At 36.7% G+C, this 9,393-nt stretch overlaps 1 long non-coding RNA gene across 2 annotated transcripts; it reads left to right on the top strand.

Moving 5' to 3' along the window:
* Positions 1-2,474: 2,474 nt before the first annotated feature.
* LOC146393292 (uncharacterized) lies at positions 2,475-8,968 on the top strand. 2 transcript variants are annotated; one of them, XR_014800292.1, is made up of 3 exons: positions 2,475-2,778; positions 3,047-3,125; positions 6,861-8,968. It is a non-coding gene; the product is annotated as an uncharacterized LOC146393292 (long non-coding RNA). The 2 variants fall into 2 exon arrangements; XR_014800291.1 differs by having other exon boundaries at positions 2,475-3,125.
* The last annotated feature ends 425 nt before the right edge of the window (positions 8,969-9,393 follow it).

Raw genomic sequence — 9,393 nt, 5'->3', positions numbered from 1 at the left:
GTTTTAGGTATCACAATAACTAAATGGTTGATCCAGTTACCAATTTCATGTACAAATTCTCCTTATAAAGATGGGGTCAGGTTAGAAGAAATGAATTCACATGACTGTAAATGAAAAGAAAATGCAGAAACTACATAAAACATCAACTTTGTAAATACCTTCCTTCATCTTTATTGCACCTCATTTCCAGTCTTTAGGCTGTTGGTGGCTGGCAAATGGGCTGCTTGATGGCACACTAACTTTTCAGCAGGAATGTATTGCCTTGACCTTTGATGTCCACATTGATCCAATGTACTGAGTGGCCGTTTCCTCAGAAACAAACATATATAATAGGTATTGGGTTCCAATGGTGCTCTTTCAATGTCTTAGGGATGCTTTGCAGCAATATAAATCAATTCACACTTATAGACACAATATGGGTGCATTAGTGCTGACTAGTGATTTGAGAATGGCTGAGAGGTAAAAATTCAATAGACCTTGATCAGGCACAACCAATCTATCCTCATCAGTCCTCAGTTTCTAATTGTACACAGATGCTTAAGATGGCAATCATAAAGAATTGTATTTTCAGAGATTTTCATTTTATTTTATTGCTTGGTTAATTTGTAAAAACCATAACAACAACAACAACAACGAAACACACACAGGAAGAGTACTTATAATCAGGTGCCCTGATTATTAATATTAAATATTTAGTTCACCATGTTTTACACCTTGTTATAAATGATGTCGTTTGTGCTCAGGTGTTTGCTGAAAATGAATTTGTTCATAAATGACTGGGTTAGGTTATGTATGCTAAAACAGAAACTGAGAACATATGGTTGAAGAAATTTGCAGTCTCATTCCATATGCGGTAAACAGCGGTTCTAAGATTTGTGCTTCCATGTTTAATGACTCTGTAAGGTCTTACCTGTACAGTTTGTGATAAATATTGGATTGCAAGACTGAAGCTTTGTTACCTAAAATACTCTGTTTTGCTTTCCTGCTTGTGTGGGAGTGTTATGTTGAACCACTGTATATTAAGATCCAGCCACCTCCTGCGTCAATGCCTCTGACAGCTTTTGTCTATTTATTGTCTCATAAATTCTCTCTCTCAGTGTGTCACTAATACAAACATTGCTTGAACAACAACAGGTCAACCCAAATCTCAGCACTGATTTCATTTTGTGACTTGCTGGACACTGCACCAGGAGAAAAATGCATTTGATTAATACATTTATATAATTTTCCTTTTTCTTCTCAATAATATTCATCCTCTTCATTTTCCTAACATCTCTCCAGTCCATCTGTCTCGTTGGTTTACATATCAATCTTTGAAGTTGGCGGAATAGACTCAGAGGAAAGGCTATAATTTTCCTTGTTCTTTGGCTGTAGTGTAGTTCTTTGGCTGTGTTGTGTGAGTTGGTTTACCGAGGAGGACTACAATAGAATGTTTCAGTGCGGAAGGCCACTTTTAAGGCAGGCAAGACTACTTTTATACATTTCAACTTTGATTCGTCTAATGGATGGATAGAAATATATATTGTGCAGTACCGCATATATTCCATTGGTGAGGCCCTTTAGCAGTGAAAGTTGTCACTCTTGTCCATTTTCTGCCAGTTTTTTTGTTTTGCTTTTGTTTTTTAACATTTAACATGGATAACACATAAATGCATATTTTAATAATAAAGTAAAAAAAAAAATGGCTAAATTGCACTTGTTGTTTGTCAGTTTTATTTGAGGGAAGAATAGTGCTCTGAGTCCAGTGTCCAGGGTAACGTGGCTTTTATTAGTCAGTGCTGAGCAGAGTGGGCGCTAGATGTTACCTGCCCACTGTGCAGCCCAGCTGTTTACTCAGCTGTAGGGCCTCTGTCTCCAGTGTAAGGGCAAAAGGAGCAAGTCACTAAATATTTCATTTCCCAAGTAAAACATGCTTGCCCTTGTCAGGTGAAAAAAAGAGAGAGAGAAACATATCACAGTGATGAATGTGCAATCAGGCTGATTAACTCATTATTAGTTGTCCAAAGGATCCACTGAAGGAAATGAGGGCAAGAATGAAATAGGTTGTTTATATGTCTCGTAGTCAGAGCTATGGATGTGATGTGAGGAAGAGGCCTCCATGAACTTTTACCTCTTCTAGTTAGTGATGGGAAGTTGAATTATGTCTCTCAGTCATGGTGTTTCTTCCCTCTATTAGGGTCTTGCGTTTTCCCGTCATATTTTTTTTTTTCATTTAAAGTACAAACCACTAGCAGTAATACATATGGACTCTAAATTAAAATTGGGAAAAAAATCCCTCGCCGAGGACTCATCTTTCTGTCGGCTTCTGCCATAACTTTATCCTTATTCCTTCTCTTATTTTCTTGGCTCTTTTTTTACCAGCAGATGGTGCTGCAATCTCTTCGCACTGCATCTACACACACTGACGCTCTCCCGATCTTCCACAGACCCGCACCACACTTTTAAAAAGGCAAGGGGGTGGTGTATGGGGGGAGTCCAGCCTAGTTCCTGAGTTTAGGCAAATGTTTGTTGAAATAAGTGGAGATTTCCTGGTTTTCTTTTTGGAGGAAAAAAAAGGAAAGAAACAAAGTTTCTTTATAGGATGAGCTCAGGGTGTTTTGCAATTACCCTTACTTGTGCTTGAGCTCTTTTTTCCCCTTGTTGAGTAGGAACAGACAATGTTTTCCATTCCAGTTTCTTCTTACAGTTGCAGAGTGGGTGCCGATGGGCGCAGTGTTGTGGCTTTTACTGGTGAGCCAAATATCACAGCTAGAATGGATGGTGGAAGGCATTATGGACGTAAGTAAGAGCAGCACTAACATTTGCCTTTATACGTGGACTGAGAGGGTGGTGAGAGATTTCTTCTAAATAGGTTAATAATTAACCTTCTGAGCATCTGCCAGGCCCGTGATGTTGTTGTTTTTTTTGTTTTTTTTTCATTGAAGAATTCGTTATGTCAATATCATAGCTGAATATATTTAAAGTATTTAATTTATTCTTCCTTTTTTTAAACCTGTGCTTGTTTTAGTTATTTCTATGATTATTATTCAACCACTATTTTTTGTAGAACACCTGTGACTTGTCACACGGACAACATTTGCTTTTCACACCATTAGGAGAGGTGTAGACTGACCAGGAGAAGAGAGGTGTGTATACGCGAGTGTGTGTGTGTGTGTGTGTGTGTGTGTGTGTGCATGCGTGTGTGTGCAGTGAGTTTGGGGGGCAGAGGTGGGGGACTGTAAAGTGTAAGCTATTGAAAGGAGGAATGTGAGAGAGCATTATTGCCCGCACTTCATGTGAATGGAAAAGGGGTTAAAGAAATGACAGCGTACAGTGGGTGGTAGGGCCTCAGTGCAGCCTGGGAGGAAATGGAATGAGAAAGTGCAGTCAGGCAAACCACTCATTCACCATGACAAATGGGAGAGGCCTAGGCCAAGGGGATACCTGATACCCCACGGTGGGCTCTGTGCACCTGCCTGGGCTCCATGTGCACCAAAGTGGAAATAAAGCTCAGCCACTTGTAGCAGCACACCTCCACTGTTTACAGAATTAGATAATAATAAAAGTTATACTGAGAATAATATAATTTATATAAACAATTCATGCAAATCAGATATGATTTCAGTTTAAGGCTGTGATTTTTATTATTTATTCTGTATAGTTAGTTACATGAATTACTATTCATGCCGTTGTGAATAATAATAGGAATAATATTATAGACAGCATGTGATGAACTAAAAATACATTTCACAATAAGCCAAAATTATCATAAAGTGTTTCATAAAGTCCTTTTTTCAAATTAATTTAAAATATCTATTGCATTTGAAATGAACTGTACTAAAATTATTAACAAACAAAAAAAATTTACTCATCAAATTAGTTGTACATTTTGATAATAAGACAAAAAATGTCTGAAATACTCTTCACATCATCATCAACGATCTATTTCACAGTGGAAACGTGGTTTATTTATGCCACCGTGTTCTTCTGATGTTTCCACAGTTTCGGACTATCTGTATTGATACAACATTGAGTACATAAAAACAATAATTATGAAGCAATATGAAGACGTCTAGTCTAGTAGTTTGTTAGGTTAATTTTTACTTCAGAATGTGCAAACTGAAGTTTTCGGTTTAGTTATAGTTACACACTTTTGAATATATTTTTTATATATTTCAGTATATGGGCCCACAGATTGTTTAAAAAAAATATTAGATTGAAATTATGAGCCAAAAAAGTCAAACCTCACAAAATCAACCAAATCCTCATCCAAAAGCATTAATATAGTCTCAAGGAGTTAATGAGTTTTTCAACAGGAATGTCACAAGTTGCATGTCATGAGGTTCTAAATTAGGGCATATATCAAATTTCAGAGGAATATTAAATCTTTGAGACCTGTTCAGAATTAGAGGAATACTGCTGTAATCCAATTGTGTATGAGGACAGAGCAAGACGCATACTTATACAGCGCAGAAGCAGTCTTCTGTTTAGAAGTGGTACAGAAAGTGTAGTCTGCCTCAGAGCTGCTACTTTTCCTAGAGCGTCCAGGAAGGATTACTGACCATTCCCTATGCAGAGAGATGAGCTGTGGTCACTCCAACAGCAGTCAGTCTACAGCGTCAGGGTGCAATGCAGCATGCTATGAAAATACTCAATCTTGTCTCCCACTTCAGTGTTTAGATTGGGCTGTGAAATGACTGCAGGCTGACAGGAGTAGGACTCGGGGAGGAGGATAATAATTTTATTTCTTTCTCTTTTTTTCTCCAACCAAACATGAATCATTTGATAAGTTTAAAAATATCCCATCTGCCAAAAAAAGAGAAAACATTATAAAATTTTTCTTTAAACATTTGGGGCAAAGACGGATGTGAAGTGAAAGAGCTCTCCCTAGAACAACTGTTTTCTATTTCAAACTACACTTATCACACACAAACCGTTGCAAATGAACAGTGAACTACAGCAGAATATTGTCATGCGTTTTCACTTGTTTTAGTTAATGCGATCACTGGCTAAGCTATGTAAATTGTAAGTGAGCTTAACCATTAACGTACTGTAAAGCATCAGTTTTGTTACTATGGTTACTTGTAGGCAAATAACAGGCTAAAATCGAATGACCACAGATGATGTGGCCCAATGACTGAACCGTTTTCTACTGTATTTTTAACTGAAAGTAACTAAAGTTCTTTTTCAACAATCGCCATTATTGAAATGTTATAACAATATATAAAAACAGTAATAACTTAATGAGTTAATGCAGCTCTTGATAGTAACCTTCTCAGTGTGTTTTGGAAATTGTTTGGTCAGCTTCTTGGTCAGTGTTTTAATATGAGTACATTAAGTTATGTCTGTCAGTATTTCCAACAGCCGCAGCACAGAACAGGAAGAGCACAATTCATCAGCTTCAGTAAATATACCTTCCTTGTGTAAGAGGTAGAAGAAAAACATGGTTGTGATTATTTATTTTTCATTTCAGCTTCCTTCCCTTTAACATCAAGGTGCTACCGCAAAATGCTGCAGTGTTTTTTGTTTAAAAAATGAGGCTGTGTGGATTTTTTCTTTATAATTTCAATATATTTTTAAGCGTCTTTGCTAACTTTAAAGCTTTTCTGTGTCCCGGGATTGTTACGACTCTTCCAGCACACTGACTCATCAGTAAATAGTGTTCTACCAGATTTAAGCTTTCTCTTCTGTGTGTTAGAGCTCCTTGTGTATGCGTGACTTTCCTTAGATCACTGTCCTCCACAGCCAGACATTCATATGATGTTGGTTTAAGAATACTCTTACAGTGGTTTTCAACGTGTTTGCGATTTTTAAAAATATATACTTTGTTTTCTTTTGGTTATGCATAGCCTCGCTATTTTAGTAATATATTGTATTTATATGCATTTACCATAAAGCTAGCAGTGAGCATGTTTTTATTCCTGTGCAAAGCATCTGGGTTAATCTCATATTAGTCAAGAAGGATCATTCTCACAAACAGTCTTAGACTTGTTTCACAGAACTATGCTCTAAATTAAATGCACGGCGTCAGTGGATTAGTGTGTATCGCTTTAGAAATCCAGTAATAAGAAGAAGCTAAAAATTAATTGCTGTTTTGTTTTCTTTCTTTTAGAAAAAATATTAACATGCTTGAAAAAAGCACTGCAAAGCGCACTGAATTCCTAGATTTCACAGCTTGTACGATTGCATGCAGAACATTTGATTGATGACTATGGCAGCTTTTACAATTTATCGTCATACAGTTTGTGTGTTATTTAATTTTTAATTTCAAATTTTCACTGGAGAGTTTATGCTATTAAACTTAACATTTAGATTTTACAACCCTCACTTTGTGCTCTAAAAGTTTACCATGGCTCGTCTTGTCTCCTGCTATTTACTTTCTATATATAGAGTGCTGATGTTATTTGGTGTGTCCTGTGGTTCGTATTATTCAGCTAGACATTCCTCCCCCGATCACATACGGCGCATCTTGTAGTTCCACTGTTTTACTTTCATACAGACATGCATTTATTTGAGGAGGAGCAGCGGGTAGCAGGGACATCTGTTGCATTAATGTCCAACAGAATAAACAATATGTTTTGAATTACTGTAAGAATTGACCTTAGAATAAGCCTTATCTTATGTATAAATCATAGTAAGTTCAATATGCTTTGTAAGTAGATTAGTTCATCTGGAGTCCCCCTCCCTCTTCCCCATAGACAGAGTGTCTCAGCAATGAGGGCCTAGAGATGTAATCCAGATTCATAATCCAATGATTCTTACAAGCTGTTTTGTGTTGTTAAATACTGGGTATTTGTGTTGATTTAATATCATTCTAATCTTCTTTAAACTGCCAGTTGCTGTCTGGTTCATCGCCATCTTGTTTATTGCTTGCTCTCTAGACTTGACTGTAGGCTGGAAAGTCAAATCGGATGAGGCCAGTGGACTTCGGGGATGGTGCTGAATAACCGATGTGTTTGCTGATGAGGATTTTGACCATTTTCAAAAATAAAAACATTTTCAAATAATATTTATTTTTGTTTCTTTCAGAAAGTCTTGTGTGAACACCTTCTATATATATTTAGTGACAGTAATTTCTCCTGCTTGAAAATTTTCCTCTTGTTTCTTTCAAACCCTAATGTTTTTAAAAGAGCAGCAACTTCATTTTCATTTCCCCGTCACAACACTGTATTTAATAATTAGAATTCCTTAGAAAAGCTTAATTAAATTAAAAATATAAATATGTATGGGAAAAATACTTTCTAAAATTTGACATTCACATTATTTTAATTTAACTGGATAATGTAAAAAATATATAAATTATTATTATCATTTTACTTACATAAAATGTTTTTAAAGCATGAAGGTTAACAGGTGGAACTTTCATGTGTATTTTGTTTTTGTGGCATTAAACATAATGTGAATATAAAGCTTATTACACGGTATAACGTAGCTTGTTGACTTCAGTCCAACAGGTGGTTCGGAGAATTTCAAATAATAGGTGCTTACTGTCAGCAGCCTTTTGAAGTAATCGAGTTCTTATAACGCTTAGTCTGATTATAGTCCATGATATTGTTATTTAGTTTTATTGTACATGTAAGTGGATTCTACTCCCACAAGGTTTTCTCAGCGCTCTGACTTGCATGTCCAATATTATTAGTTGCTATGAGTTCAGCCTGCGCAAATCTGTTAATGCATAAGACCATAAGAGCTTCTTATGTTCCAAGCCAGGTCAGAGTGAAGACACATCAGATTAATATTTGATCATGCAGAAGGGCCCTTAATCAGATTTGCTTATTCCCTTAGCTGAGTGCTCTGCAGCAATTATCATAATTGTTGCGCTAAACATGCTTGTCTTTACGGCTAGCGGTTGGACGTGAGCGTATGCTGTGAGAGGGGGATTCCAGTACCAAACCCAATTAGTGCAGGATGGATGGATGGGCATGCCGAGGGAGATGGAGGATATAGAGAAGAGGAAGGGGAGGGCCATGGGCAGGGATGCTGGTCCAACTCACAGTGACATAGCCCAGGGCAGCACAGTTAACTCCAGCCACCTGGAGCTCTTCAGGACAGGCTCTCCCCATGCTGTAATCTGCCCTCAGCATTGCCACCAGCGCCTGCTGATACGAGGGAAATTAGAGATGCACCAGGAAAATGGCAATTTCAGTCTACAAGTGTCTATTCAGTTGCAAAACTCAAAGATTTTCTGTGCCGACAGAGTTCTCAAACTTCATAGTATTTTTTTTTCCACAAACAGAAGTCATATTAATATTAATGCTGAAAGTGTGTATAATAAACCAGGGGAATATAGGCTTTAGTTTGCATTTGAGGAAATACCAGTACCCGTCTGCTTATTAGGACCCAAGAGGCTCATTCAGTTACCCGTATAAGTTTATGCTGAATTACTGAAAGTTTATACAGAAACATATGTGATAGGAAGATGTAGATATACAGTAACATTCATAGATATTGCTCTTTTATTTGGATTATCTATCAAAATACATTAAGAACAATGTGACCAGATTTCCAGTAACTTTTCTGAGATATGTGGTTTATGCAACACTGATGGAAGCAACTACATTGATATTCATGTAAATATATGAAGGATTTTTTTGTAATTTAAGTAAAAACAATAAATTAAAGAGTAAAAAAACAAAAACAATTTTGATGACTATGTTAACCATACAACATATTTTTGAATAATACGTATATGGAACCTACTACTTGAAGGTGAATGAAAAGTAGTTTGTAAAGGAATTGATGCAACTTTGTTAAATGTTTTACAACATGTCGTTTTTATAAAACTCCCTGCATTTATTTTTGGTTCAAAATGAATACCTCATAAAATGATCACAACAACTTTCAAAGTATTTACAGAATATATTTCTTTGGTGGTATTTCTGAGGTTTTGCTGAATGTGTAAAGATAATAACCTTTTTGATGGAAGACATTTGTGACTCAAATCCTGTTCTCGTTTTAAGCAAAACCAATAAAAAATACCAAAGCAGAACTCTGCTCTGTGTCATTTTGATTGCTGTTTCCTGAATATTCTGTCAACCAACCGAATTGTCATAAATGTGTCTGTTAAATGAATGAGCCCGTGGACCAGTTCTGTCTGTATGAAAGTCATCTATCCTGCTGGAGGCATGGCACTGCACAAAGAAACACTAGGAGAGATGGTCCCCCATTAATCTATGTTGACTGGGTGGAAATTGCATCTTTGTAATGAGTATTAGGTGTGCATCTACATGAATTAAAGCTGAATGAGCCCCTGATTGATCACCTCGTCCCAAATGACGCTGCTTCCATGATCATTATTGTTTAAAAGTGACTAAATCATATCGGGATGATTAAAAGTCTCTGCTCAGAGGGGAGGGGAGATAAAGTAAAGGCACAATGTCTGAGAAATTGCGCTTTCATCCCCGAATTCTGTTT

The sequence above is a fragment of the Perissodus microlepis genome, chromosome 1, assembly GCF_051167445.1.
Source record: "Perissodus microlepis isolate ML-2025 ecotype Zambia chromosome 1, ASM5116744v1, whole genome shotgun sequence".
NCBI lineage: Eukaryota > Metazoa > Chordata > Actinopteri > Cichliformes > Cichlidae > Perissodus > Perissodus microlepis.
The sequence above is the reverse complement of the archived record's forward strand: the minus strand, read 5'-3'. Positions and strand labels throughout refer to the sequence as shown.